General features: G+C 38.3%; 1 pseudogene; it reads right to left on the reverse strand.

Annotated features, from left to right (window-relative positions):
* Positions 1-1,672: 1,672 nt before the first annotated feature.
* LOC142541900 (uncharacterized) lies at positions 1,673-6,044 on the reverse strand (annotated as a pseudogene).
* Positions 6,045-9,342: the final 3,298 nt, after the last annotated feature.

The raw sequence follows: 9,342 nt of genomic DNA on the forward strand, positions 1-9,342 counted from the left end.
CAAGAATCGAACTCTGAAGTAATTGACCTAAATCAATTGTCTTTCCCGTCATAATGCAAAAAGTAAGAATTGTCCTCTCTTTGATGGCTGTGGTGGTATGCTCAGTAGGCTTAATCCTAGCAGAAATAAATGAATACCAATCTTTGGCAACACTTTTGATTTCAGACTTAGCTAGGCTAACATGCACATCATCCCTCATTCTCCATTCCGCTCCCTCTATGCAAATTGTTTGAAGAATATTATTATAATTTACATGCTCAGCCCGGTATTCTTCATATTCATCGTGCATTACATAAGGGATACCATATAACGTATTGATCGTATGTGCATCAAAGGCTACCATTTTTCCTCGCACCAACACCTTCAACTGATCATGCCTAACCTTGAGGTTAGCATAAAATTCTCTCACCAACGAAATGACAGCATCTTGTGGCTGCTTGCCGAACTCATCCCAATGCCGAGCAGTAAGCATTAGTCCAATTTCAGTTCTAGGGAAATTAAGATCAAATCCCCTTTCTTTTATAATGCTCTTGCTCAAAATCTTTCCATAGTTCTCCTCTGCTTGTTCGTCCCAAAACCTGTTTGCATCGTAATTCACAGATGATGATGCACCCTTAGATTGTTTTTTTCTTGGAGGCATTTTATCGAACACCTTTCAATCACCAACTTAATACTCACAATATCCACACCTCAACAATATACACAACAATTAATCAACAATATCCACAATACCAAGAATTTACTTCACTAAACGTAATTTCCTTCCATAGCAAATAACACCTTCAATTTCGAAATTTCAACAAATATGCAATGGATTTGCTCACCTTGATTGTGTTGAAATGTTTCTTGAAGAATAAAATCAAAGCTCCATCATATTCTTGAAGAAATTTTCGAGCCCCTTTGAAACCCTAGGTTTGATGTTGATTTTTGTGGAAAGAAAAGTGATATTTGATGGATAGAATGAAGATATTTAGGTTGGAGTGGTAAATTTGTTGAAGAAATAACAAAAATTGAGTGTGAAAAGTTTGTTCTTGAGAAAGGATTTCGAAGGAAGGAGAAAAATTTGAGAGAGGTGTTCTTCGATTATGAAAATTTCTGCCCCATTTTGTTTGTAGAACTATCGACCGCGGGTGCGGTGTGCAAGGTACCGCGGGTGCGGTATGCTCTCGAATTAATTTTGATATTCAGTATTCAGTGACCGCGGGTGCGGTGTGCAGGGTACCGCGGGTGCGGTATGCTCTCGGCAAATGTATATTAATCAACCGCGGCCGCGGAGCAAGAACAACCGCGGGTGCGGTATGCTCTCGGGACATGTTGCGCGGGTGCGCTCCAAAATATACCGCGGGTGCGGTGCTTTCTCGGCAATTTCTTGAAAATTTTTCTTCCTGAACCGCGGGTGCGGTGTTATATGTACCGCAGGGGCGGTATTCCTTCGGGAAAAAATTTTTTCTTCTTCATTTTTTTTGAGTCCTGAGAATAAAACAAATGGAATTCATTAGTTTTGGGAAGATATAAGCACACACTATACTAAAAAAAATATAAACAACCTATGATAAGAATACTAGAATAAAAGCAAAACCGAAAACAAATTGCAAAAGAGAAACAAAAATTTGGGTTGCCTCCCAATAAGCGCTTGGTTTAACGTCTTCAGCCCGACTTCCATCAGTCTACATCAAGTCGATCCGCCCAAAGTAATGTTGTCAAGGTGCCTTACTTCAGTTCCATAATATGGCTTAACTCGCTGCCCATTCACCTTGAAGGTGCTTCCATCACTGCATTTTAGCTCAATTGCCCCATGAGGGTACACTATCTCCACCAAAAATGGACCTGACCAACGTGATTTCAACTTACCAGGAAACAACTTCAGACGGGAGTTGAACAAGAGTACTTGTTGTCCTGGTTTGAGCTCCCTTCGTACAATGAGTTTATCGTGCCACTTCTTGGTCTGCTCTTTGTAAATTATGGCATTTTCATATGCATCATTGCGGAACTCATCCTTCTCGCTCAACTGCAGTTTCCTAACGTCACCAGAAGCTTTCAAATCAAAATTTAATTTCTTCACAGCCCAAAATGCTCTATGCTCCAACTCCAACGGCAGATGACATGCTTTCCCAAACACTAGCCTATAGGGAGACATCCCAATAGGCGTCTTGAATGCAGTCCGATAAGCCGATAACGCATCATCCAACTTCATAGCCCAATCTCTCCGGTTGGTGTTGACAGTCTTTTCCAGAATTTGCTTAATTTCACGATTGGATATTTCAGCTTGTCCATTCGACTGAGGATGATATGCTAGTGCCACTTTGTGCTTCACATTGTATTTAGCCAACAGTGAGTTGAAAATTTTATTGCAAAAATGCGTACCTTCATCACTTATGATGGCTCTCGGTGTCCCAAACCTGGTGAAGATGTTCTTGTGGACAAACTTAACTACAACACGAGCATCATTAGTATTGGTGGCAATTGCTTCCACCCATTTCGACAAATAATCAACAGCTAATAAAATATAAGATTGACCAAAAGAAGGGGGAAAGGGTCCCATGAAATCTATGCCCCATACATCAAAAAGTTGCACTTCCAAAATATTTGTCAGTGGCAATTCGTGATGCCTAGAAATGTTTCCTAACCTTTGGCACCTATCACATGATTTCACTAAGGTATAGCTATCCTTAAACAAAGTAGGCCAGAAAAAACCTGATTGCAATACCTTAGCTGCAGTTCGCGTCGCTACAAAATGTCCACCATATGCAGATGAATGACATAGCTCAAGAATTTGGTGTGCTTCAACACCGTCAACACATCTCCTAATCACTTGGTCAGCACATCTCTTATACACATAAGGATCATCCCAGAAGAAAATTTTGATATCATGAAAGAACTTCTTTTTCTGATGGTGGTTCAGATCTGGAGGAAGAATACCACAAGACAAAAAATTCGCAATGTCAGCAAACTAAGGGAGTATTGAACTTACCTCAAAGAGTTGTTCATCCGGAAATGTTTCCTGTATTGCTCCTTCTTCTTTCCTATCCTCTAGATCAAGTCTTGACAAGTGGTCAGCCACTTGATTCTCACTTCCCTTCTTATCTTTGACCTCGAAATCAAATTCTTGTAATAGCAGTATCCACCTTATCAAGCGTGGTTTCGCATCCTTCTTGGCAAATAGATAGCGAATGGCTGCATGGTCAGTAAAAACAATTACCTTTGTGCCGATCAGATATGGCCTGAATTTGTCGAAGGCAAATACTACAGCAAGCATCTCCTTTTCAGTCCATAGTACGGCTTGCATAATAGATTGCCCTAAACATCCTTTCTCTTCTTTGGCCCAATACTGCACCAACGACATAATCACTTGCGTCACACATCAGCTCAAAGGGCTCCTTCCAGTCGGGCACTATCATGATTGGTGCTGTCACCAATGCCCTCTTGATTTTCTCAAAAGCCTGCAAACAATCATCATCAAATATGAATGTGGAATCTTTTTCAAGCAAATTACATAAGGGTTTAGTGATCATAGAAAAATCTTTAATGAATCTCCGATAAAACCCCGCATGTCCTAGAAAGCTCTTTATTCCTTTGATGTTCTTTGGTGGAGGAAGTTTTTCAATTGCAACCACCTTGGCTCTATCCATCTCTAATCCCTTAGATGATACTTTATGTCCCAGGACAATGCCCTCTTGGACCATAAAGTGACATTTTTCCCAATTAAGAACTAGGTTCTTTTCTTGGCATCTCTGCAACACAAGGGATAAGTTATGTAAACAATGATCAAATGAAGAGCCAAATACCGAGAAGTCATCCATGAAGACTTCCATGATTTCCTCCACCATGTCTGCAAATATAGCCATCATACACCTCTGAAAAGTTGCCGGTGCATTGCATAGCCCAAAAGGCATTCTCCTAAAAGCGAACGTGCCATAGGGACACGTAAAAGTAGTCTTCTCCTGATCCTCTGGTGCTATAGCTATCTGGTTATAACCTGAATAATCATCTAAGAAGCAATAATGACAATAACCAGCAAGTCTATCTAGCATTTGATCAATAAAAGGCAATGGAAAATGATCTTTTCGGGTGGCATTGTTCAATTTTCTATAATCCATACAAACTCGCCAACCAGTTACAGTACGAGTAGATATTAATTCATCATGTTCATTTTTAACCACAGTTATTCCACCCTTTTTCGGTACAACTTGTACAGGAGATACCCAATTACTATCAAAAATAGCATATATCACACCAGCATTCAACAATTTAAGCTTTTTCACAACTTCTTTCATTGCCGGATTTAATCTCCTCTGATGATCCACATAAGGAGTATACGACTCTTCCATTAAAATTTTATGCATGCATATAGTGGGGCTAATTCCCCTAATATCAGAAATCGACCATCCCAATGCAGTTTTATATTCCCTCAATACTCTCAATAATTTATCTTTTTCATCAATAGTAAGGGAGGAAGATATGATTATCGGATATGTCGACTTCTCTCCTAAGAATGCATAACATAGGTGGCTTGGCAATTCTTTCAGATCAGGAGAGGGTGATATTACCTCTATTTTCTCTTTGACGTTCAACTCCTCAATCAACACATCCGTTTTCTTTTCTTTATGCAATACTTCAAGAGCCACCAGTTGCTCTTTCACTTCCCTGTCGTCTTCACTAACATCTTCAGCAGCTCCAATCAAGCAACTCTCCAAAGGGTCCCTAATTCCTGCACAGTCAAATGATACACATGAGTCTATAACATCAATGCTTTTACAAGTACTTATCTCATTTGATCCCCTCATGGCATGATAAATATTAAAAATGACTTCTTCTCCACCAACTCTCAAGGTGAGTTCACCCTTATGCACATCTATCAATGCCCTTCCAGTTGCAAGGAACAGTCTCCCAAAGATTAATGGAGCATCATTATCCTCTTCCATATCTAGAATCACAAAGTTTGCAGGAAAAATAAACTTATCCACTTTTACCAATACATCCTCGACGATCCCTCTTGGATATGTAAGACTTCTGTCTGCAAGTTGTAGGGTGATAGTGGTTGGTTTAACTTCTCCAAGCTCCAATTTCCTGAAAATAGAAAATGACATCAAATTAATACTTGCTCCTAAATCACATAAAGCTTTACTACAATGAAAACCACTAATAAAGCAAGGAATAGTAAAACTCCCTGGATCTTTCAATTTTTGTGGTAATTTCTTTTGTAGGATGACACTGCACTCCTCAGTAAGCTTCACTGTCTCAAACTCTTGCAGCTTCCTCTTTTTAGACATCACATCTTTAATGAACTTGGCATAGTTGGGCATTTGCTCTAATGCATCAGCAAATGGTATATTGATGTGTATCTTCTTAAAAATCTCAAGGAATTTTGCAAATTGATCATCTAAACTCTTCTTTTTGAACCTCTGAGGGTATGGAATGGCAGGCTTAAATGCAGGAGGTTGTACAACTTTTGTCTTAGAGTCCTCAACCTTATTCTCTGTTATAACCTCAAACTCAACATCTTCCACTGACTTCTCATTTTCCACCATCTCCTTGGGACTTTGAACCTCCAATTCTTTTTCGCTCCTCAAAGTGACTGCCTTGCACTGCACTTTTGGATTAACTTCCGTATTACTCGGAAATTGACCCCTATTCTGATCTCTCAAAGCATTAGGCAACTGTCCAATTTGTGTCTCCAAAGATTTCATCGTAGCACCCGTGTTTCCTATGTGAGTCTCCATGTTATCAAGCCGAGACTCAGTTCTAGCTATCCTCTTTCCAGATTCAGCCACAAATGTACCTACCAAATCCTCAAACGAAGGCTTTCCCTCCCCTTTTTATGTATTGAACCCCGGAGGAGGATTCAACACATTCTTATTGTTTGCATAAGAAAAATTTTCATGATTTCTCAAACCTGGATGATAAGTATTAGGAGGAGGGTTACCTCGATATCCTCCAAATCCACCAAAGTTTCTGTTGTTGATATATTGGGCTTCTTCAAGAGAATGAGTTTCTTCAGCAATCACGAAAGGACCTTCAGTGTCAGGTATGCTCACTTTATTCATGGATGCTAGTTGTGTGGTCAATGCAGAAACTTGGGCGGTTAGTGAAGTGATAGGATCCACGGCATAAATACCAGCTGTCTTCTTTACTCCTGACCTTTCAGATGGCCACTGATAACTGTTAATGGTCATTTGTTCAAGCAAATCATATGCTTGATCAGGTGATTTGGCAAATATCGTTCCACCAGCTGCTGCATCCACAGTGCCTCTTGTTTGTCCATTCAAACCATTATAAAACAATTCAATCTGTACCCAATCTTCAAAACCATGGTTTGGACACCTCCTCAACAACTCTTTATACCGTTCCCATGCCTCATATAATTGCTCAAAGTCAGTCTGCCTAAAAGTACTTATCTCTATCTTCAACTGTGCAGACTTCGCAGGTGGAAAATATTTAGCAAGGAACTTGGTTGCTAACTCCTGCCATGTAGTGATACTCCCCAAAGGAAGCGATTGGAGCCATCCTCTTGCTTGGTCCCTAAGAGAAAAAGGAAACAAGTGCAATCGAATTATATCATCAGAAACACTATTTATTTTTACCGTGTCAGTAATTTCAAGGAATGTTCTGAGATGTAAACGAGGATCTGCAGTAGCGGCTCCCCCAAACTGATTCTGTTGAACCATGTTTATCAATGCTGGCTTAAGCTCAAAGTTGTTTGCATTAATAGTCCCTCGTGCTATGCCCGAGTAATGAGCATTCAGTACCGGCCTAAAATGATCTCTGATGGGTATTGCAGGGGGTGGATTTCATTATCTCTGTTTTCAGCCATTGCGCGAATCTCTTCTCTTCTTGCCTTTCTTAATCTTCTTGCGGTTCTTTCGATTTCAGGATCAAAGATAAGCAAGTCAAGAATTTGCGATCTTCGCATGTACTGTCAAACAAAGATAAGACACAAATCAATGTTTAATGTATTTCAATAAAAACAGCTCTAAATTAAAATAAAGACTAATTGGTAACAATACTAATATAAATTTAAAATAGACACTCCCCGGCAACGGCGTCAAAAACTTGTCGCGTGTTTTCTTAATTGCTTGCAAGTGCACAACGTCAAGTTGTAATAAAATGTATTGTCGAGTACAAGTGTCGATCCCACGAGGAGTACGTATTTAAATGTATATTAATGCTTGCAATTAAAATAGTCTCAATTTTATTTAGAAAAATCAATTGACAGATTTGTTTGCACCAATAACTAAATTGAAAATAAATTTAATTATATTATAACACCAAACTTTTTATAACAAATAACTATGGTATAAAAGATCTAAAGGTCCGATTTCACGCAACTATCCACCATGTGTTATTATGTGTAGCTATATTATAAATGTCCTTATTATACATTAGCCAAGAATTCTAAATTATCTACTCCCTCTCCCGAGTGCTAAGTAGATACTAATTATTTAACAAAGGATTGTAATGTCCCCGTCAACAATCTATAATTAAATAACACAATAAGCAATAACTTCTTTTAATGGCTTCAATAGCAATATATGTCCTCCCGAACTATATAAATACCATCGATGTATTTTTCCCTTTCTTTTTTATAAATTCCCTTTTCCAAGTGATAAATTATAAACATAAGAATCATTCAAGATATGGCCAATAAAATGAAAGCATTAAGATTGGAAAAAATACAAATGAACAATAAGGAAAACTTATATAGCATAATTCATAAATCCCAACACATGGTGTCTAGTTTTGTTCCATCATTCCTCTAGAAATAAGAATTAGTTCATAATAAAAATAACACAACAACACATGAACATAAACAAAACATATCAAATAAAAATAAAGAAAGAAGAACTTAGAACAAGAGATTTGGAGTGCAATGAAATTTCTGTCCAGAAATGTGCAATAGATTTCCAAGGATGATGAACTTGAGCTTCAATCCTTTCTTTGTAGCCTCCTCTCCATTCCTTTGCTCCCCAATACCCTAGATGGTGAATAATAGAAGCCTTTTATAGTCCAGACAAGCTTCCCCACGCAGCACACCATTTTCCTCTACTTTTATTCGAAGTCCACAAAGTTACAGATTTTTCGGACTCTGTTTTGCGAAGGACCGCGGGGTGCGGTGAAAGAAGGACCGCGGGTGCGGTGTTGTTTCGGAGAAACTTTAAGTCTCAAAATTCAGTGACCGCGGGTGCAGTGAAAGAAGGACCGTGGGTGCGGTCATGCTTCGGCAGAATCTTTTATTTCTAACTTCAGGGACCGCGGGTGCGGTCCATATGATACCGCGGGTGCGGTCATACTTCGGCCATTTTATCTTTTGCACTACTCCAATTCAACAATTTGCTACTCCAAATTCTATTCTAAGCTTCCAAACTACAACAACAAAAACAACAACAAATCACATAAAACCTGCTCAATAATCACAAAATTCAAAGTTAAAAACAAGTAATAAAAGTACAATAAATTGCACTTATCACATATAAATCATGTAAACATGCAGGTGATAACATTAAAAACATTTAAACTTATAGACTTGAGGCTTGTTGACTAAGCTTTCCGAAACTTACGGTGGTACAACCCTTTGCAGAAACATTGCTCTGATACCAACTTAAACGTCGACTACTCTTTTTTCTTTAAAAAAATACTATAATTTTTTTTAAAAGCATAGGCCGATTATACACATGCGTCAAGACATGTATTTTTCTAAAATAACTTTTTACCCTTTTAAAAATAAAACAACCAACCATATTTGAAAATCCAAAGGAAATATTTCAAAACATAAAATCGTCAACCGTTTACAAAACCTACCTTATCAATATTTCAAAATAAAAATAACTCTAACATCCTCTCAAAAACAATTCAAAAGCGTCATAAAAGTCATAAAATCATTAATGTAAACTTATGTCATAAACTTAACTTAAATTGCGGAAAACTGGCACTGGACCTCGGGTTATGTGCACCTTCAGTCCAGCAATATCAACCATCAAGTCCCTCAACCACATCAACATCATTCTTACCTGTATCGATCACACCAAGTTAGTCTAATGACTCAGCAAACCTTAACCGTGATAACAAGTAATACATATACAATCACATGCACCAGTGAAAATACCTTTACTTAAAATAACTTTTCATGAACATGCATACACATAAACATTTTCCTTTCATCATAAACATTTTTCTTTTCATCATATATGTATACGTTTTATTTTTACTAAATTCGGATCGTTAATTATGAGCTACGTATCAGCTGAAAGTCGATGGATCCATCTACGTGTAACCACAGTACTGGTCGGCGGGGACATCAACGACACTCTCACCCGTCAACTGAACCTTGGCCATACATGTCATCAT

The sequence above is a fragment of the Primulina tabacum genome, chromosome 4, assembly GCF_025594145.1.
Source record: "Primulina tabacum isolate GXHZ01 chromosome 4, ASM2559414v2, whole genome shotgun sequence".
In the NCBI taxonomy this organism is placed as follows: Eukaryota; Viridiplantae; Streptophyta; class Magnoliopsida; order Lamiales; family Gesneriaceae; genus Primulina; species Primulina tabacum.